The sequence below is a fragment of the Rhinoraja longicauda genome, chromosome 5 (assembly GCF_053455715.1).
Source record: "Rhinoraja longicauda isolate Sanriku21f chromosome 5, sRhiLon1.1, whole genome shotgun sequence".
Lineage (NCBI taxonomy): Eukaryota > Metazoa > Chordata > Chondrichthyes > Rajiformes > Arhynchobatidae > Rhinoraja > Rhinoraja longicauda.
The window spans coordinates 34,859,242-34,880,251 of NC_135957.1; positions in this window are offsets into that span (position 1 = coordinate 34,859,242).

The following is a 21,010-nucleotide window of genomic DNA, read 5'->3' on the forward strand; positions in this document are numbered from 1 at the left end:
TGGCACCGGTACGATGATGGATCTATTGAAGCATGCAGGGACCACGGACTTTGCCAAGGAGAGGTTAAATATTGTGGTGAGCACTGGAGCAAGCTGAGTAGCACAAGACTTTAGTACTCGCCCAGATATGCCATCTGGGCCTCCAGCTTTCCTCGTCTCACCCTAGTTGTAAGGCATTGGTCTGGATTTGAACAAGACCAGTGGGAACTTTAACATAAAATGTCACCACATTATAATCACTTTACCCGATAGGTCCATTAAGCACATCATTGTTAATTAACACTTTCTCATTGCACAACACTGGAGCTTTCAACAGAATGATCCATGATCTTGGTCCCTCAACAGAATGATCCAGTTGGGATCCATGTTACAGCCTTACAAGAAGTTGGTGAGACCCCACCAGGAAATGGTGTTACCAGGTGTGGTGGGCTTGAGTTATAAGGGGGGGGGGGTTATAAATTCATGAGGTGCAGCAATAGAACATAGATATCACAGTGTAGGGCAGAAACACTGGAGGGATGTTATTCACAATGAGGGTGCCAGAGGAAGTGGGGCAGGCAGGTACATCTACAATGTTACAAGGCCACTTGGACGGGTTCATGGATCGGAAAGGATGAGAGGAGAGGGGCCAAATGCAGACAAACGGGACTCGCTGAGGAAGGCCCTTTGGTCGGTGAGTTGGTTTAAATCTGAATTCTCCTTAACTGACAGGGAAGACCGATTCCTTGGGACCGGAGGAGACTCAGAATCACATCGAGAAACGCGGCTTATCCAAAGGGCCGTGTGCTGAAAACTGGTTTTATTTTCCTACCTTAACATCCTGTTATCAGTTTTTCAGTGACAAAAGGACCTGGTCAGATGCTGAGGTAAGTCGCTGAAACCAGTGGTTGTTCTGGGAGGCCAGGGGAACATTAGGATGCCAAAGCATCCTACAAGAGGAAGATTGAGGACCACTTTACCAACAATGACCCACGGCGGGTATGGCAAGGCATCCAGCACATCACCAACTACAAGACCAGCAACCGCACGACTGCCGACGGCGACGCCTCGCTGGCAGAGGAACTTAACTGTTTCTTTGCTCGTTTCGAGGTGAAAGCTGCAGTGGCAGACATAACACCCTCTCCAGCACTTGACAGCAACACCTTCACTGTGCAGCAGTATGATGTTAAGCGCGTGCTCAGAGCAGTGAATCCCAGGAAAGCTGCAGGCCCCGATGGTGTGACGGGCAGAGTGCTGAGGGAATGTGCAGACCAATTATCTGAGGTCTTCACAAAAATCTTCAACCTGTCCCCTTTAAAATCCACCATCCCTCCCTGCCTGAAGTCCGCCACAATCATCCCACTGCCGAAAAAGTCTGTCATCAGCGGCCTTAACGACTACCGTCCGGTAGCACTCACACCGGTCATCACAAAGTGCTTCGAGAGGCTGGTCCTGCAGCACATCAAAGCCAGCCTCCCACCCACCTTCGACCCATACCAGTTTGCCTACAGAGCAAATAGGTCTACAGGGGATGCCATCGACACTGCTCTTCACACTGCACTGACCCACCTTGAACACCAGGGGAGCTATGTGAGGATCCTCTTCCTCGACTTCAGCTCTGCCTTTAACACGGTCATCCCGAGCAGACTGGTCACCAAACTTTCTGACCTTGGATTTTCCCAAACCATCTGCCAATAGATCAAGGACTTCCTGACCAACCGCCCCCAGACCGTCAAAATAGGCCCTCACCTCTCCTCCACCATTGCACTGAGCACCGGCTCACCACAGGGCTGTGTGTTGAGCCCCATCCTTTACTCCCTCTACACTCACGACTGCGCCCCCACCCATCCCACCAACACCATCATCAAGTTCGCGGATGACACGACTGTGGTTGGACTCATCTCAGGAGGAGATGAGACAGCCTACAGGGATGAAATCCAAAGGCTGGCAGCATGGTGTTCAGTGAACAATCTTGTCCTGAACTCCTCCAAAACAAAGGAACTGATAACAGACTTCAGGAAAACCAGGGCAGAACACGACCCACTCTACATCAATGGGGTCTGTGTGGAAAGGGTACCCGCTTTCAGGTTCCTGGGTACGCACATCGCAGAGGATCTTACCTGGTCTACCAACACCATCACCACAGTGAAGAAGGCACAGCAGAGACTCCACTTCCTGAGGATCCTCAGGAAAACCAACCTGCAGGAGAAGCTCATGATGTCCTTCTATCGCTGCTCCATCGAGAGTGTGCTGGCATACTGCATAACCACATGGTATGCCAGCTGCTCAGAAAAGGACAGGAAGGCCCTTCAGAGGGTCATCACGACGGCCCAGAAGATCATCGGCTGCTCACTGCCCTCCCTGGAGCACCTGTTCAGCCTACGCTGCCTCAGTAGAGCAGGCAAAATAATAAAAGATCCATCCCACCCCGGCCACCGTCTGTTTGTTCATCTGCCCTCTGGTCGACGTTTCAGGTCGATCAAATCCCGAACAAACAGGCTTAAGAACAGTTTTTACCCCAGGGCCATACGAGAACTGAACACTACTTTCTGCACTAGGCAACACTGTTAAAACTTTTGTACTTAATATAATTGTATTTATTTGTTTGTGCATTTATTGCATATATGTTTTTACGCACCGTCAGGATTGGCTATTTTTTAATTTCGTTGTACTCGTTGCAATGACAATAAATGAATATTATTATTATTATTATTCCCTTATCATGTATCTATACACTGTAAATGGATCAATTGTAATCATGTTTTGCCTTTCTGCTGACTGGTTAGCACGCAGCATAAGCTTTTCACTGCACCTTGGCACACATGATAATAAACTAACTAAATTTCCCTCTGGGGATGAATACATTTTCATATCATATCATAAACTAAATGAGGTGATGTGTGGAGACAATAAGGTGCAGCAGATTATGAAATCTGACCAGAAAAGAAGGTCATCAGTGCAACGAGATAAAGAATGGATGTTGGGTGGGTGGGTGGGAACACTAGAATGGAGAAACAGGCAGATGGTACAAGATGGGGGACAGGAAAGAGAGTGGGCTGGGAGAGAGGGAGGAGTGTGCTATGGAAAGGGTGCCCAAAAAAACCTGGGTGAATCAGGAGGAGAGCAACAAACTGTGGGGGTGCAAGTTACCTGAACGTGGAGAATTCAATGTTCATGCTGTTGGTTTATAGAATCCCCATGCAATCAAATATTTTGTGCAAGAGTTACCCAGTTTCAAAAATTAATTCCAGGCCCGCGTGCATGAAGCAAATGTCCCAAATGTCAATGCCTTAACCATCAATGCAGAATGCCACATGTTCTTACAAGACCCTACTCCCATGAAATGATCTATTTCTTTTCCTCCACAGGCTCTCCTAAGCAAAGTTAGCAGATCTTAGCATGCATTAACACGTGAAGGCTTTACTATTGTGCAAGTTTCTTTATGCACAATTGAATGTTGTTGCCCCTACAATGATGGTTTAACACACCTATTGGTGGCTGTTTTGCTAGAGTCTCTCCCTCTAACTTGCAGTACACCTGTCTTACCTGTTTAACAACTTCTCCTTTGTTTAGAGCACTGGGAAATCCATGTGCCTGCCTCCCCCTTTTCTCCCCGCAGGTTCACACACCCTGAACAGAATTTAAAGTCATACGATCACAAGGGACGGAGCAGCTGCAGGGCTCAAAGTCACTGAAGTAATAGCTCATCCGGGATCCAACTCAAACCCAATGAATTCTTCACTTAATCACTTGTGTAAGGTTGCATGCAAACAAGACCCTCAGGTGAGGCAGGTTGATTATTTCAATGGTTTAATCCTTCAGTCAGAACAACCAACACTGGCTTGTACGTTTAACCGCCTGTCCACAGGTTTTACAGGCCTGCTGTAACTTGCCAATGACAGCAAAGAACGAACATTGCAGAAGCAGCTTAGCGAGTGACAGCAAAATCTTTTGATACGTGGCAACTGCTGCTTGCCTCCTTAAGTGAACACTTGTGCTTCCAGCAGAGCTGGGGTTTTTTAATGCTTTGGAGTTTAGATTGTAAACTTAGAAATTACTCCAACTAATCTGAATGTTTGGATGGCTGAACAATGACATTAATTGGTGGTTCTGATTATGCTACCTGACTGAGAAGAATGTCAGACGAGAACCAAGGTCGCAGGAATAGCAAAAGGCTACATTTATACAAACCTGTACTTCCGCAGGAAGGTAGACACAAAACGCTGGAGCAACCCAGCGGGGGAGGGGGAGGAGAGGGGGAGGGGGGGTAGGGAGGGAAAGGGGCGAGGGGGAAGGGGGCGAGGGGGAGGAGAGGGTACTGCACCAATGCAGGAGAGGTTTGGGCACAATGGGTCCACTTAGTCTAGTTTAAACTAACTTTCAGTTGGCTGTCCAAAATGCTTCACAATGACCTGCTTATTACGATTAGGCCGCTAAAGGGCCTGTCCCAGTTCGGCGATTTTTAAGGCGACTGCCGGTGACTAGGCTGTTACCGCATGTTTAACACACATGGTGTGTCGCGGGCATGGTCGTGAGAAGTCTCCAATGAGTCATAGCAGTTCTCAGCTCGTTGCAGAAATTTTATTCTGTTCAAAATTTTTCGGCGACAGCTGGCTTGACGCCAACTTAAGCTTGAGCTGGCTTGAGCTTGTCGTATCCTGTCGTGGGTGCTGTCGTAGGTGGTCGCGAAGTGAATTTGGTTGTCGTCAGTGCTGATCCACCTTTTATAAAAATTTTGTTTGTTTGAATAAAGTAAATTTTGGACATTTTGACCAAAGATTGATGACTAAGTTATTGTATTTCAGAGTAGTTTCTCATGGCATCTCTTTCAAATATTTCAATTTCATTTATTTTGACCAATAAAACAAAATAAAACAAAATCAAATAATTTAATTTCAGATGCTGGTTAAACCGAAGACAGACACAAAAAGCTGTAGTCAGGCAGCGGGTCAGACAGCATCTCTGGAGAAAAGGAATAGGTGACTTTTGAAGAAGGGTCTCGACCCGAAACGTCACCGATTCCTTTTCTCCAGAGATACTGCCTGGCGCATTGAATTACGCCAGCTTTTGTGTCTGTCTCAGGTGTATAGGTTAATTGGCTTCAGTAAAATTGTAAATTGTCCCTAGTATGTAGGATGGTGCTAGTGTATGGGATCATCGCTGGTCGGAGCGGACTCCATGAGCCGAAGGGTCTGTTTCCACACTGTTTCTCTGAAGTCTACTTGTCCCAAAATGACCACTTTGTGTAAAACGGGAAATCCCCATTCTTTTCTGGGTCAGGAAAGTATCGCGAATGAGCACCTTGTGTGGATCGACATTGCTGTCGAATAGTTTTTTCTCATGAGTGTTTGTCATGCAAAGCGGCCGAGCAGAGCACGGCAGTCACCTGTGTAGGTGTGTAATGGTCGATTCTAGATGATCTTGGCATATATCCGCCCTTGGGAAATGAAACAAAGACATGCTGCATCCGAGTGATAATTCTATCCGCCCACAATTGTCAAATGGATGAATATTGTGTGAAATGGGAACTGTGTTTTCTCCTACAATCCTCGTGCCTTTTTTGTGAGATAGATATACTGACTGGTACCATTATCTTATCATGGGTCGCCGGTTGTCATAGCTTGCCGTCGCCTAAGTGGTAGGTTGTCGTAGTCATTGTCATAGGATTTTTTTTTAAATCGAAGGTTTTTCGGCGATCTGCTACGACTTTGACAGTCGCCGGCAATGGCCTTAAAAATCGCAGAAGTGAGACAGGCCCTTAAGGCTCTGTGTATAACTTGTGTTGCAGTCCTAATATAAACAATGCCCTACAATGAGGGAGTGGCACACAAGGACGGGTTGACTTTCATGGTTGTAGATCTCACAATGAAGACTCTGTGTCACCCTAATACAGGAAGGGTGTGGATACTCAGGAGAGGGTGCAGAAGAGGTTTACCAGAACACACCCTGGGTTAGGGAGTATGGTCTATAAGAAGAGCTTTGACAAACTGAATCTTTTCTCTGGCACGTCAGAGGCTGAGAAAAGACCTGATAGAAATATATCATCATCATATCATCATATATATACAGCCGGAAACAGGCCTTTTCGGCCCTCCAAGTCCGTGCCGCCCAGTGATCCCCGTACATTAACACTATCCTACACCCACTAGGGACAATTTTTACATTTACCCAGCCAATTAACCTACATACCTGTACGTCTTTGGAGTATAAAATTATATTTCATATAAAATTATGAAATGCATAGATAGGTTGGACAGAGAGCCTTTCTCCCTTAGGGTTGAAATGTCAAAGACTACAGGACATAGCTTTAAGGTGAGAGAGGCAAAGTTTAAAGTAGATGTACACGGCAAGTTTTGTTTTACACACAGTGGTGGATGCCAGGAACATGCTGCCAAAGATGGTGGTGAAGGCAGATACAATAGTTGCACTTAAAGAGGTGTTTGGTTCAGCAAATGGATATGCAGGTAGTAGAGGGATATGGATCACATTCAGGTAGAGGAGTTTAACTTGGTGTCCTTGGCGTTGGAAGGAACTGCAGATGCTGATTTAAACCGAAGATTGACTCAAAAAGCTAGAGCAACTCACCAGGTCAGACAGCATCGCTGGAGAAAAGGATGATGTGAGGTTTCGGGTGGAGACCCTACTTCAGTCTGAAGAAGGGTCTCTACCCGAAACGTCACCTATTCCTTTTCTCCAGAGATGCTGTCTGACCCGCTGAGTTACTCCAGCTTTTTGTGTCTCTAACTTGGTATCATGTTCAGCACGGACATTGTGGGCAATGTTCCTGTGCTGCACTGTGGTATGGTCTACAACACTTTTGTTGCACATGGATCCAAAGAAGGGAATTCGTATGATGACTGATAACAAGGCTGAAGCTGAACATTTTCATGAGTTACCAAGTTATTTTTCTGTGACTGTGGATAACAGCTGAATTTAATTGACTTAATCTTTTATGATTGCGTCTGTGTGTCGTGACGTAGTTCTGATGGCCACAGTTGTTTTGATTTACAATACAATACAATACAATACAATATATCTTTATTGTCATTGTACTTCATTGTCATTTCTTTAATCACTCAATTTAATCATGGATTAAATACCCAGAAATAATAGAACGCGCGTTCACCACAAATGCTGTTGCAAAAAGGGGTAAGTCGTCCAATTTTCTCGCAGATGTTGGTGCTAAGATGGACAAATTGAGATAAACCTTGCTGGGTGAAAACAAAACACTGCAGTTGCTGAAAATCTGAAACAGAAAATGCCAAAGCACGCAGCAAGTCTGGCAGCACCTGTGTAGGGTCAACATATTGGATCAACAGCCCACGTAGGTGAGAAACCAATCATGTTTTAACAATTGTAAAAAGCGAGAGGAGGAAAGAGAACAAAAGAAATGTCTGTGGTAGGAAGCAGACCAATGTTGTCAAGGTAACGACTACTTAAAAATCATAGTTAGAGTCAAAGGAAACAAAGGAACTGGGGCACGAAACCATTAAACACAAAACATAGGCGTGTAGGCACAGCAAGGAATTAGGAAAGCTAATGGAAAGTTTGCCCTTATTGAACGGGTTATTCATAACCGATCAGCCAAAACATTATGACCACCTGCCTAATATGCTGTTGGTCCTCCATGTGCAACCCCATATGCAGCAGGGTGCGATGCACATTGTCACACATTCCTCCCGTGACCACCATTACATTTTCTGTGACGTGCTACAGTAGACCTTCTGTCAGTTCGGACCAGACGGGAGAGCTTTCATTGCTCTCGCGCATCGATGAGCCTTAAGCGCCCAACACCCTGTCACCAGTTTATCCCTCCTCGGACCACTGTCGGTAGGTACTCACCACTGCTGACCGGGAGCATCCCACAAGCCTTGCCGTTTCAGAGATGCTCTGACCCAGTCGTCCGGCCATAACAATAACAATCAAAGTCGCTCAGGTCTTTACTCCTGCATCCAACACATCAACCTCCAGAACTGACTGTTCACTTGCTGCCTAAGATATCCCACCCCCTTGAAAGGTGCCTTTGTAACAAGATAATCAATGTTATTCACTTCGCCTGGCAGTGGTCATAATGTTTTGGCTGATCGGTGTATAAAAGTAGAGTAGATTTAATGCACCTTCACTGGTGAGACTGAACATGGAGTAATGCATAGTCTTGGAACATAGAAGAATACAGCACTAGAATAAAACCTGCAGCTGGACCCCACACTAGAATAGACCCTACAGCAGTGTCTGTGCTGAACATGATGTTAAGATGAAGTAATCTCCTTTGCCTGCACATGATCTATTTCCTTCCATTCCCTGGATATTCATGTGCCTATCTAAAAGTCTTTTAAATGCCAATATCATATCTGCCTGCACCACCACCCCTGACAGCCCATTCCAGGCACTCGCCACCCTCTGTCTTAAAAAAAACTTTGCCTGCACATCCCCTTTAAACTTTGCCCCTCTCACCTTAAAGCTATGCCCCCCCTAATCTGGCATTTCCACCCTGGGGGGAAAAAAGGTTCTGACTATCTACCCTATCTATGCCTCTCATAAATTTTATATATTTCTATCAAGTCTCTCAACCTCTTGCTTTCCATATTTAAGGAAAGATATATTAGCATTGTGGTGACGGTTTAATAGGTTGATTCCTCTAATGAAAAAGTTGACCTAAAGGAAGGTTGAGCTGAGACACACTGAAGAAAATAAGGATGAGAGGTGATCTGAATGAAACATGTAAGTTTCTGAGGTGGGGTGGGCAAGATGGATGCTGAGGCTGCTTCCTCTGGTTTCATCTGGAACGAGGGTGGATTATTTCAGAATAAGGTGCCATCCATTTCAGAGTGTCAAGAACAACCATCTTCTCTCAATCTTTGAAATTCTCCACCCCAGGGAGTTGTGGAAATGAAGGCATTGAATATGTTCAAGATTGGCTTCCCTTTACAGGGAGCCAAGGGGGTGGGGAGAGAGTGGCAAAGTGGTTTTGAGGCAGCGTTTTGGATCTTATTAAACGGTGGTGCAGACTCGAGGAGCTGATTAGCGGATTCCTGTTCCCATTTCATGTCCTGTGGGGTATCAAGGAAGTTGCCAAATGTTTTGTCTGGTGGTTGAGAATGGACACAGTCTGAGAAACAAGTGAACAAATGTTGGCAATGTCAAAAGCATTGTAAGCATCCACCAGCTGCCGCTCCTACAACTTGGCTGAACAAACATGTGGATTTTGAACATACATTTATGCATAAAAAAATGAGAATGATTCTGGTGAATGCATATTCTAAATAAGAGCAGTTAGATATTTCTATATCACAAGCAATAACATAGGTGTGAATAATCGTTACTGCACAGGGTCATCCAGGGTTGCTTGTCATGGACAACAGAAGCAGCTTCAATGGTGCTGAAGTTGTCAAATTCCACAAAGGAATTGATTCAAATGGTTGTGCATTGCTCCATGCCATCTAGTCTGCCAACAGTTGGCAGAAAGGGCAGTTCAGACAGAGCGATGGGCTGAAAAAGATGAACCAGAAGATGAACATTTTTTTGTTTCATTCCTGCAACATACCACATCAATCTATGGGACTGATTCCAACAGAGTTATCAATAAATGTCTGAATGCAGGTGATGTTGGTGAAGCATTGTGTGTTCAAAAACAAGTGTTGCAGAAGAAGCAATCTGCTATGAGAGCTTGTAATTGAAATTGTCATTTCAAAATAGGATTTTCCAGAAGCAGGAGTTTCTTTCCCCCACACTGATATGGTGGTGGAGGAGGACATAGCTGAGGAGGGAAAGTTTCTGTCTACTTGTAATGTTCCAGCAGCACCCAAGTAGCAGCAATTGCAACAGATGAGAAAACAACACATTGAATTTATAAATAATTAAGTATTTGACAGTTCTGTGGTTAACATTAGACTCTGCCAACCATATTTATGAATGTATTATGTATGTTTCCAAACAGATTAAGGGGGAACAGATGAGATAACCATCAGGCATCAGGAATCTACATGTAACATTTGTTAAAATACCTATTTTCTCAATATCTTGTAATGGTTGAATGGGAAGTTATGGATGGGTGTTCCACATGATTAGCATTTACTTAATATCACAGTGATGATCAATCACTTTTGTCATATCTATTTGGTAGATTCACAGAAAAAGGATGCCAGTACGATAGCCAGTGGTGAAAATAAGTACAACTTTCCCTGTCTTGAGTGGGGAATTTATAATCGTGTAAAGATCAGTGCATTCCCCAGAGTACTGGAGTGTTACCCACAAAGTTTCCACTCCATTAACGTGCCACTCGTGTCCAATTACCAAGGGAACGTCACGATTCCCCGCACAGCTGCCAACATGCCACCAACCTGCGGTGGTCCACCCTCCCTGATCTTACTCAACCTCAAAACAGCCGGCTGCATGGAAACAGAATGATAAAACCCTTGAAGAATCCAAACAAATAGTTCCACTAAAGCCATATGAAAGCAGGTAACAGAGATTTGGTATGTCGATGAATACTCTCTTGAACTTCTACAGGTGTACGGTCGACAGCATACTAACTGGTTGCATCACAGCTTGGTTCAGCAGCCCTAATCCCCATGAGCGAAGGAGATTACAGAGAGTGGTAGACTGCCTGGTCCATCACAGGTAGACAATAATAGACAATAGACAATAGGTGCAGGAGTAGGCCATTCGCCCTTCGAGCCAGCACCGCCATTCAATGCAATCATGGCTGATCACTCTCAATCAGTACCCCGTTCCTGCCTTCTCCCCATACCCCCTCACTCCGCTATCCTTAAGAGCTCTATCCAGCTCTCTCTTGAAAGCATCCAACAAACTGGCCTCCACTGCCTTCTGAGGTAGAGAATTCCACACCTTCACCACTCTCTGACTGAAAAAGATCTTCCTCATCTCCGTTCTAAATGGCCTACCCCTTATTCTTAAACTGTGGCCCCTTGTTCTGGACTCCCCCAACATTGGGAACATGTTTCCTGCCTCTAATGTGTCCAATCCCCTAATTATCTTATATGTTTCAATAAGATCCCCCCTCATCCTTCTAAATCCCAGTGTATACAAGCCTAATTGCTCCAGCCTTTCAACATACGACAGTCCCGCCATTCCGGGAATCAACCTAGTGAACCTACGCTGCACGCCCTCAATAGCAAGAATATCCTTCCTCAAATTTGGAGACCAAAACTGCACACAGTACTCCAGGTGTGGTCTCACCAGGGCCCGGTACAACTGTAGAAGGACCCCTTTGCTCCTATACTCAACTCCTCTTGTTACGAAGGCCAACATTCCATTGGCTTTCTTCACTGCCTGCTGTACCTGCATGCTTCCTTTCAGTGACTGATGCACTAGGACACCCAGATCTCGTTGAACATCCCCTCTTCCTAACTTGACACCATTCAGATAATAATCTGCCTTTCTATTCTTACTTCCAAAGTGAATAACCTCACACTTATCTACATTAAACTGCATCTGCCATGTATCCGCCCACTCACACAACCTGTCCAAGTCATCCTGCAGCCTTATTGCATCTTCCTCACAATTCACACTACCCCCCAGCTTAGTATCATCTGCAAATTTGCTAATGGTACTTTTAATCCCTTCATCTAAGTCATTAATGTATATCGTAAATAGCTGGGGTCCCAGCACCGAACCTTGCGGTACCCCACTGGTCACTGCCTGCCATTCCGAAAGGGACCCATTTATCCCCACTCTTTGTTTTCTGTCTGTCAACCAATTTTCTATCCATGTCAGTACCCTACCCCCAATACCATGTGCTCTAATTTTGCCCACTAATCTCCTATGTGGGACCTTGTCGAAGGCTTTCTGAAAGTCGAGGTACACCACATCCATTGACTCTCCCCTGTCAATTTTCCTAGTTACATCCTCAAAAAATTCCAGTAGATTTGTCAAGCATGATTTCCCCTTCATAAATCCATGCTGACTCGGAATGATCCTGTTACTGCTATCCAAATGCTCAGCAATTTTGTCTTTTATAATTGACTCCAGCATCTTCCCCACCACTGATGTCAGACTAACTGGTCTATAATTACCCGTTTTCTCTCTCCCTCCTTTCTTAAAAAGTGGGATAACATTTGCTATCCAATCCAGTATACACTGGAATTTAGAAGGATGAGGGGGGATCTTATTGAAACATATAAGATAATTAGGGGATTGAACACATTAGAGGCAGGAAACATGTTCCCAATGTTGGGGGGGGGGGGGGGTCCAGAACAAGGGGCCACAGTTTAAGAATAAGGGGTAGGCCATTTAGAACGGAGATGAGGAAGAACTTTTTCAGTCAGAGAGTGGTGAAGGTGTGGAATTCTCTGCCTCAGAAGGCAGTGGAGGCCAGTTCGTTGGATGCTTTCAAGAGAGAGCTGGATAGAGCTCTTAAGGATAGCGGAGTGAGGGGGTATGGGGAGAAGGTAGGAACGGGGTACTGATTGAGAGTGATCAGCCATGATCGCATTGAATGGCGGTGCTGGCTCGAAGGGCTGAATGGCCTACTCCTGCACCTATTGTCTATTGTCTAATCCACAGGAACTGATCCTGAATCTATAGAACATTGAAAAATGATCTCCAATGCTTCCACTATTTCTAGAGCCACCTCCTTAAGTACCCTGGGATGCAGACCATCAGGCCCTGGGGATTTATCAGCCTTCAGTCCCATCAGTCTTCCCAAAACCATTTCCTGCCTAATGTGGATTTCCTTCAGTTCCTCCATCACCCTAGGTTCTCCGGCCCCTAGAACATTTGGGAGATTGTGTGTATCCTCCTCAGTAAACACAGATCCAAAGTAACGGTTTAACTCGTCTGCCATTTCTTTGTTCCCCATAATAAATTCCCCTGCTTCTGTCTTCAAGGGACCCACATTTGCCTTGACTATTTTTTTCCTCTTCACATACCTAAAAAAACTTTTGCTATCCTCCTTTATATTATTGGCTAGTTTACCCTCGTAACTCATCTTTTCTCCCCGTATTGCCTTTTTAGTTAACTTTTGTTGCTCTTTAAAAGAGTCCCAATTCTCTGTCTTCCCACTCTTCTTTGCTATGTTATACTTCCTCTCCTTAATGACCTTCCCACCATCAAAGGGATCTGCAGAAGCTGCCTCAATAGGCAGCCAATATCATCAAAGACCCACATCTCCTGGTCTCGTTCTCATTTTACTGGGAAGGTGGGAGAGGTCTGAAAACATTGACCACCAAGTTCAAGAATAGCTTCTTCCTAATAAACATCAGGTTGTTGAACACTATACACCACTAATATGAATTTCGATGGACTTTCTTTGCTGCAATAAGGACTATGGGTTCCTTTGCACTAGTATTGTGCTTATATTTTTTTGTTTATTATATATTATCTGCATAAGTTTTGCATTTACACAATGTTATACTGCTGCAAGTAATAATTTCATTGTACTGTTGGTACAAATGACAATTAAACACTCAGGACGGGTTTGAGATTAGGCAAACTTGCTTCAGATGTCTTGAAAAGACTGGGATCACCCTTCAAAGGCAAGAGAGTGAAAGGTTATCAGGACGATGCACAAATGTGGAATTGAGGAAACAATAAATCAGTCATGATCTTACTAGATGGCAAAGTAAATTTAAATGTTGAGTGGCCTACTCCTGCATCCAAATTTTAAGTTTACAATATAATAGTCTAATCAAAATGCCATTGATAGATAAGTTTTGAGTTGCTCATTCACTAACAGAACTTTATTTTTCCACATTAAATTCTGCCCACTTTCTCTTATCGTGCACTCAAGGCTTAAGACTGAGCTCAAACCATTCACTGTTGCTCAAATAATCTTGTTTCACTGAGAAGCATGTACAAGGGGAGATCTCATCTCCTTGCCATTTAATAGGTCAGTAAGAAAAGACTGGTTGTGGCAGAATGATTCAGTTGCCTTCCCAGCTGTTATCAGGCAAATGAATCCCTACCACAACCAGAGAGCAGCGCTGAATTACTATCTATCTCATTGGTGACCCTCGGACTATCCTTGATCAGACTTTGCTGGCTTTATCTTACACTAGACATTATTCCCTTATCATGTATCTATTCGCTGTAAATGGCTTGATTGTAAACATGTATTGTCCTTCTGCTGACAGGATAGCACGCAACAAAAGCTTTTCACTGTACCACGGTACATGTGACAATAAACCAAACCAAAACTAAACTGAACTTAAAAGACAATTAATGGCAAGACCATTAACAGCATTGATGTACAGAGCGATCTTAGGATTCAACTTCATAACTCCCTGAAAGTGGCAATACAAGTAGATAGAGTGGTAAAGAAGGCATATGGTATATAGACAATAGACAATAGACAATAGACAATAGGTGCAGGAGTAGGCCATTCAGCCCTTCGAGCCAGCACCGCCATTCAATGCGATCATGGCTGATCACTCTCAATCAGTACCCCGTTCCTGCCTTCTCCCCATACCCCCTCACTCCGCTATCCTTAAGAGCTCTATCCAGCTCTCTCTTGAAAGCATCCAATGAACTGGCCTCCACTGCCTTCTGAGGCAGAGAATTCCACACCTTCACCACCCTCTGACTGAAAAAGTTCTTCCTCATCTCCGTTCTAAATGGCCTTCCCCTTATTCTTAAACTGTGGCCCCTTGTTCTGGACTCCCCCAACATTGGGAACATGTTTCCTGCCTCTAATGTGTCCAATCCCCTAATTATCTTATATGTTTCGATAAGATCCCCCCTCATCCTTCTAAATTCCAGTGTATACAAGCCCAATCGCTCCAGCCTTTCAACATACGACAGTCCCGCCATTCCGGGAATTAACCTAGTGAACATATGCTTGCCTTTATTGGTCAGGACATTGAGTATAAGAATAAGGAAGTCATGATATACAGTAGGACTTTGATTAGGCTGTATTTAGAGTACTGCATGCAGTTCTGGTTGGTACAATACATCGAGGATGTGAGGGCTTGAAATGGTCCAGAAGCGATTTACCAGAATGATGCCTGGATTAGAGGGTGTTAACTATAAGGAGAGGTTGGACAGATTTGAATTGTTTTCTTTAGAACACTGGAGGTTGAGGAGAGACCTAAAAGAAGTCTATAAAAGTATGACATCAGCCTGAAGAAGGGTCTCGACCCAAAACGTCCCCCATTCCTTCTCTCCAGAGATGCTGCCTGACCCGCTGAGTTACTCCAGCATTTTGTGATACCTTCGATTTGTACCAGCATCTGCAGTTATTTTCCTATATAAAAGTATGAGAGACCTAGATAGGATAGACAGTCAGAACTTTTTTTCTTGGAGTAGAAATATCAAAGACGAGAGGGCAAAATTTAAAGATGTACAGGGGAGACAGATACAATAATGGCATTTAAAAGGCTTTTGTGTAGGTACATAAACATGCAAGGATTGAAACAATGTGAATCGTGTGCAGCCAGTTGAGATTTAGCACCATGTTCGGCACTGACATTGTTGGCTGATAGGCCTGTTCCTGTGCTGTAATCTTCTATGTTCTCCGTTCTATGTTACAACAGGAAGGGGCGGGGGGGGGGGGGGGGGGGGGGGGGGGGACAGATTAAAAGAGTGGGCTGAATGAACAGGAGACAAAAAGTGTCGGGATGGGGGAGGAGGGGGTGGAGGTTGACGAGAGGTATGGCGAGGAGTGTTGGCTGTCTTGAGGACCGTGAGAGGACAGGAGGAGAGTCAGAGGTTTTAAGCACCCAGCACCAGCAGAATGCTACTAGTAGTAGCGAACATTGGTAGTGCCAGGTTTAGCTGAACATATCATGCTTCTGGCAAGTAAAACAGGGGTGTTACAAGAAGCGGCAGGCTGCTCGCAATGGATCATCATGTCATTTTTAATTATCCTACCTATTTTAGGTGATGAGGACAGGGGAAAATAAGAATCGATAATCAGGTCTCCAAACCGATTCTTCCACCAATCCGAATTTTATCTTAAAATTACCCACATGAAGAACAACAGACAATATCATCATCATCTTTAAAATAATTTGAATAGAATTTTCTAAACTTGATTCAGTGTCATTTAGCCAGCAATCTGAACAATTTGTTTATCTTTCTTACAAATATCTTCCTTCCAAGATATGAAAAAAATACTCTGATTAGCTGAAACAGTGTTAGAAAATGGTATGATAACATTTCACAACATTTATGCGATTCCCAAATAGTTATTCTGTTGCTTATTAATCTGTAAATACGAGAAGCGATATTTTATATTTGCAAGGCACCTAAATAAACACTTACCTGATCTCAGCAAAATTCCGATTCAGACATTAACTTGAGTGCACCATAGTAGTAGTAAAGAAATCCTGATCCAAGCAGAGAATATAATGACTATAGATCATAGTTCTATTAGGTTCTATTGAAGCACATTTGGAACTGCTTTGTAAATTGTACTTATTTCCTCTGTCAGTAACAGCTTCAATGACTGTGGATGTAAATTTTACACAAAAGTGTTAGCTATTTATGGTTTATGTTCACATAAACAAGCCTACCTGCTATCTCAGGACCTAATTAACAATGCTTTAAACTAGACAAGACCTTACTTTAGATTTAGACTGACTAACTCAAGTAAGTTTTAAGTAACTCAAGGAATAACCAGAGACACTATCACATTCTGATTGGAGTCATGGAGTTATGCACCACGGAAATTGGCCCTTCAGCCTACTTATCTATGCCGACCAAGTTGTCAATCTGAACTAGTCCCATTTGCCTGTGTCGGTCACATATCTCTCTAAACCTTTCCTATCCATGTACCTCCATAATGTCTTTTAAACGAAGTAATTGTACCTGCCTTAACTACTTCCTCTGGCAATTCTTTCCAGATACCTACCATCCTTTATGCAAAAGTTGTTCCTCAGGTTTTCCAATCTTTCCCCTCTCACTTTAAATGTATGAGAGACTCACCTAGCCTGAGCCTGGGAAACAGATTGTGACTATTCACCATGCCTATGCCTCTTCTGATTTTATATATCTCTATAAGGTTACCCCCTCAGCCTCATAAGCTCAAGGGAAAAACCCAGACCATCCAATTGCTTCCCATTACTCAAACCCTCCAGACCTATTATCATCCTAGTGAGTCTTTTTTCTGTACCTTTTCCAATTGAATGACATCCCTTTGTTAGTTAGGTGATCAGAATTGCACACAACTCTTCAAGTGTATGCTCACCAATGTCTTTTAGGGTTGTAACATGACACCCCAACTCTTGTACTCAAACAGCTCTGCCACGCTGCCTAGCTTTGTCACCACCTTCATACTGAAGGCAAACCTCTCGGACTCTGTTCTACAACATTCCCCATGATTCTGCCATTTACTGTGCAGGTCCTATACTATTTTTTATGAAAATGTAACACTTCACACTTGTCCGAGTTAAATTCTACCTGGCAGTTCTTGGCCCACTTTTCCAATTGATCTTAACCCTGTTGTAATCTTCGATAACCTTCTTCACTGTCCATTACACCATCAATTTTGGTGTCAAATCACAAACCTGTTAGTCACGCCAACCACATTCTTATCCAAATCGGTAATATAGATGACAAATAACTGTGGACCCATTTGTGCACACCATGGGTCACAGGCCTCGAATCTGAAAGAAAGAGCTAGATAGAGCTCTTAAGGATAGCGGAGTCAGGGGGTATGCGGAGAAGGCAGGAAAGGGGTACTGATTGAGAATGATCAGCCATGATCACATTGAATGGTGGTGCTGGCTCAAAGGGCTGAATGGCCTCCTCCAGCACCTATTGTCTATAACCCACTACCACCCTCTGACTCCTACCACTTGACCTGACCTTACCTCTAAAGTTTTGCATTTAAAAATCAAATATTATATGTTACGATAAAATGATATGTTATGTTAAAATATTGTTACAAGTTTAATTGAACTGTACCTATGGTACTTTAGGCATGTTGAAACTATCAATTACTGCAACAATCTGGTCTCAAAAGTCAAATGCTTCCATATAGAAACAAAAAAGGTGCTTGTAATGTCAAGTCAAAATTATGGAACATTATCAGCTTCCTATAAAAAGAACACTTCAACTGAGCAAACCTGATTGTCAGAGGACACGCCCAGCACAGGGAGACCAGCTTGTAGTTGTGTGTTGGGTCAAATTTTAATAATTTATGCAAATCATCTTCCAGAGATAAAAAGCTATGTGAAGGGAATTAATTTTGTGACCCACAGTTAATGCCCATGTATTTTTTAGAGTGTGGATGTAAGGGGGAATGGGACATTTGGCAAAGTGAAGGGAGCAATGACGATTGTTGGGCTGTAGGAGCCCAGAAGTGTGCTGCGTTGTGGATTCCCTTTTTTGAAACGTGATCACAAAACCCCTCACGTGATAGAGCTGCACAACACAAAAAACAGCCCCTTCAGCACATCACATCTATGTCACCCATTGTACCCATCTACACTAATCTCATTCACCCACATTAGGTTTGCAACCTTCTATGGCCTGGATGTTGAGAAGAAAGTTATCATTTGGATGCCACAGAAGGCTGAGAGATAGATTTATGGTAGGGAGATAGATTTTTGATGAGTATAGGTGTCAGAAGTTATGGGGAGAAGGCAGGAGAATGGAGCTAGCAGGGAGGGATAGGTCAGGCATGATTGAATGGTGGAGTAGACTTGCTGGGCCGAATGACCTAATTCTACAGGAAGGCCCTTCAGAAGGTCATCACGACGGCCCAGAAAATCATCGGCTGCTCACTGCCCTCCCTGGAGCACCTGTTCAGCCTACGCTGCCTCAGTAGAGCAGGCAAAATAATAAAAGATCCATCCCACCCCGGCCACCGTCTGTTTGTTCATCTGCCCTCTGGTCGACGTTTCAGGTCGTAAAATCCCGAACAAACAGACTTAAGAACAGTTTTTACCCCAGGGCCATACGAGAACTGAACACTACCTTTGCACTAGGCAACACTAAAAAATCTTTGTACTTAACATAATTGTATTTAATTGTATTTATGTATTTATTTGTTTTTGCATTTATTGCATATATGTTTGTACGCACCGTCAGGATTGGCTATTTTTTAATTTCGTTGTACTCGTTGCAATGACAATAAATGAATATTATTATTATTATTATTATTATTATGTATGTTAAGCTAAGATCCCTTGGGTCATATTAAAAACTGTTAACACTTAAATAAATCTGAAATTTAAAATTAGAACCAGCTATGATAGCCATCTGGTTCACTAACCGTCTGCAAAATACATCACCTTTACCCAGTCTAGTCTATGTACAACATTACGCCCACAACAATAGCCAATTCAGGGACAATTAGAGGTGCAAAATGAATGGTGGCATGTCAGTGACAAACATCCCTGTGCATGGTTAAAACAAAACTAGGATGACCCTAAAGCCACGGATTTCAAAGAGTCACGGTGATACAACATAGAAACAGGCCCTTCCACTCAACTGATCCAAGGTGACCACTGCACCCATGTATTCTAATCCTATTTACTGGTGTTATGTCCATAACCTCCTATGCCTTGGTAATTCAGGTGCTTGTTTTGAAGTTTCTTAAATGCTGTGAGATTATCTGCCTCCACCAATTTCTAATCACTTTGTGTGAAAAATTATCCCTCGGGTTCCTTTGAACCTCTGACCTTCCATCTTAAATCTACGCCTCTTGTTTTAGACATCCCACCATGGGAAAAAGATTCTTACAGTCGGCTCCATATTCACCTCATAATTGTGTGTGCTCAACCTCTCCCACTCCACGGAAAACAAGCCCTGACTGCCAATCTTAAGGAGTTAAGATTAAGATCACTTACATTAAAAAGTACCAAATCACAGCACCATTATTATTACACCAGTTATTACACTATTCTTTGTCCTTACTCTGGGTAAAATGCTGGCTGAGTGACAAAAGGAAAAGTTAATCTAGTTGATCAAATTCTTATCATCTATATCATTTAAAAACATTTCGGTTTTTATTTTTACTTTAAAGTTTCAAAGTTATGCTGCATGTGAACAGGTTGTTCGACCCATCGAGTCCATGCTGATCATTAAGCACCCTCTTATATAATCTCTGGGATGATGCCATTTTATGCTCCCCACATCCTCATAGGTTTTCTCATATTCTACCACTTTTGTACACTTTAGAGAAGTGACAGTGACCAATTAACCTTCTAACACATCTTTGAGATGTGTTAAGCCACAAGTTCACAGGCAGAACTTGCAAACTCCATATAGATATCTCTGAAGGTCAGGATTTAATCCTGTTTGCTGGAATGAAGGCAGCAACTCCACCGGCTGCGCCATTCTGTGGCTCCAAATGTTTTTCAGGTGATCAGACATACACGCAACCTCAGGCTACGTGACTTCCCCATTCCTTCTCTTCAGATGCTGCCTGTCCTGCTGAGTTACTCCAGCATTTTGTGTCTATCTTTGATTTAAATGAACATCTGCAGTTCTTTCCTACACACTCAGTCTACATGAAACAGTAATGTTCCTTTTCTAAACCACAGGCTCCCACTAGAGAAGACCATTGCTTGATTTTATGCCTCCAATTGTGATATTAGCCTTGATAATCTCTGCATTCTTCCAATTCTATCATCTTGTACATCCTCACTTTGAGAAAGCCATCTTCCTGGCCATGTCTACAACTGCCTGACAAGATCTAAAATTCCTTCTCCGAATCTCCCCATATCTCCTTTTGTAAGGGTCTTTAAAATCTGCACGTTCAACAAATCATTTGCATATCTGGCCCAATATCAACACATCTATCTCATCATCTTACCACACTCCTGTAAAACCTCATAATTTTAAATGTGCAATGTAAATAAAGTCGTTGCTCGTGGATGATGTCAGTGACAGAGATTTAATTCACTGTGAATGGTGGTGTGAAATAGATGATAGAAAACAGCATTTGTTTTCACATGCCATTCAATCACATTAATATTAAAAACAAAGTAAAGGTTGATTCTGTATCTATTACGTTGTGTCACTATTCTACATGAATCTACATCTCTGAATGTCTAATGTACATTATTTGGCATCTGTACTGCAAGACTGAATAATAGGTTTGCCTTGCCTGCTACTTACATAT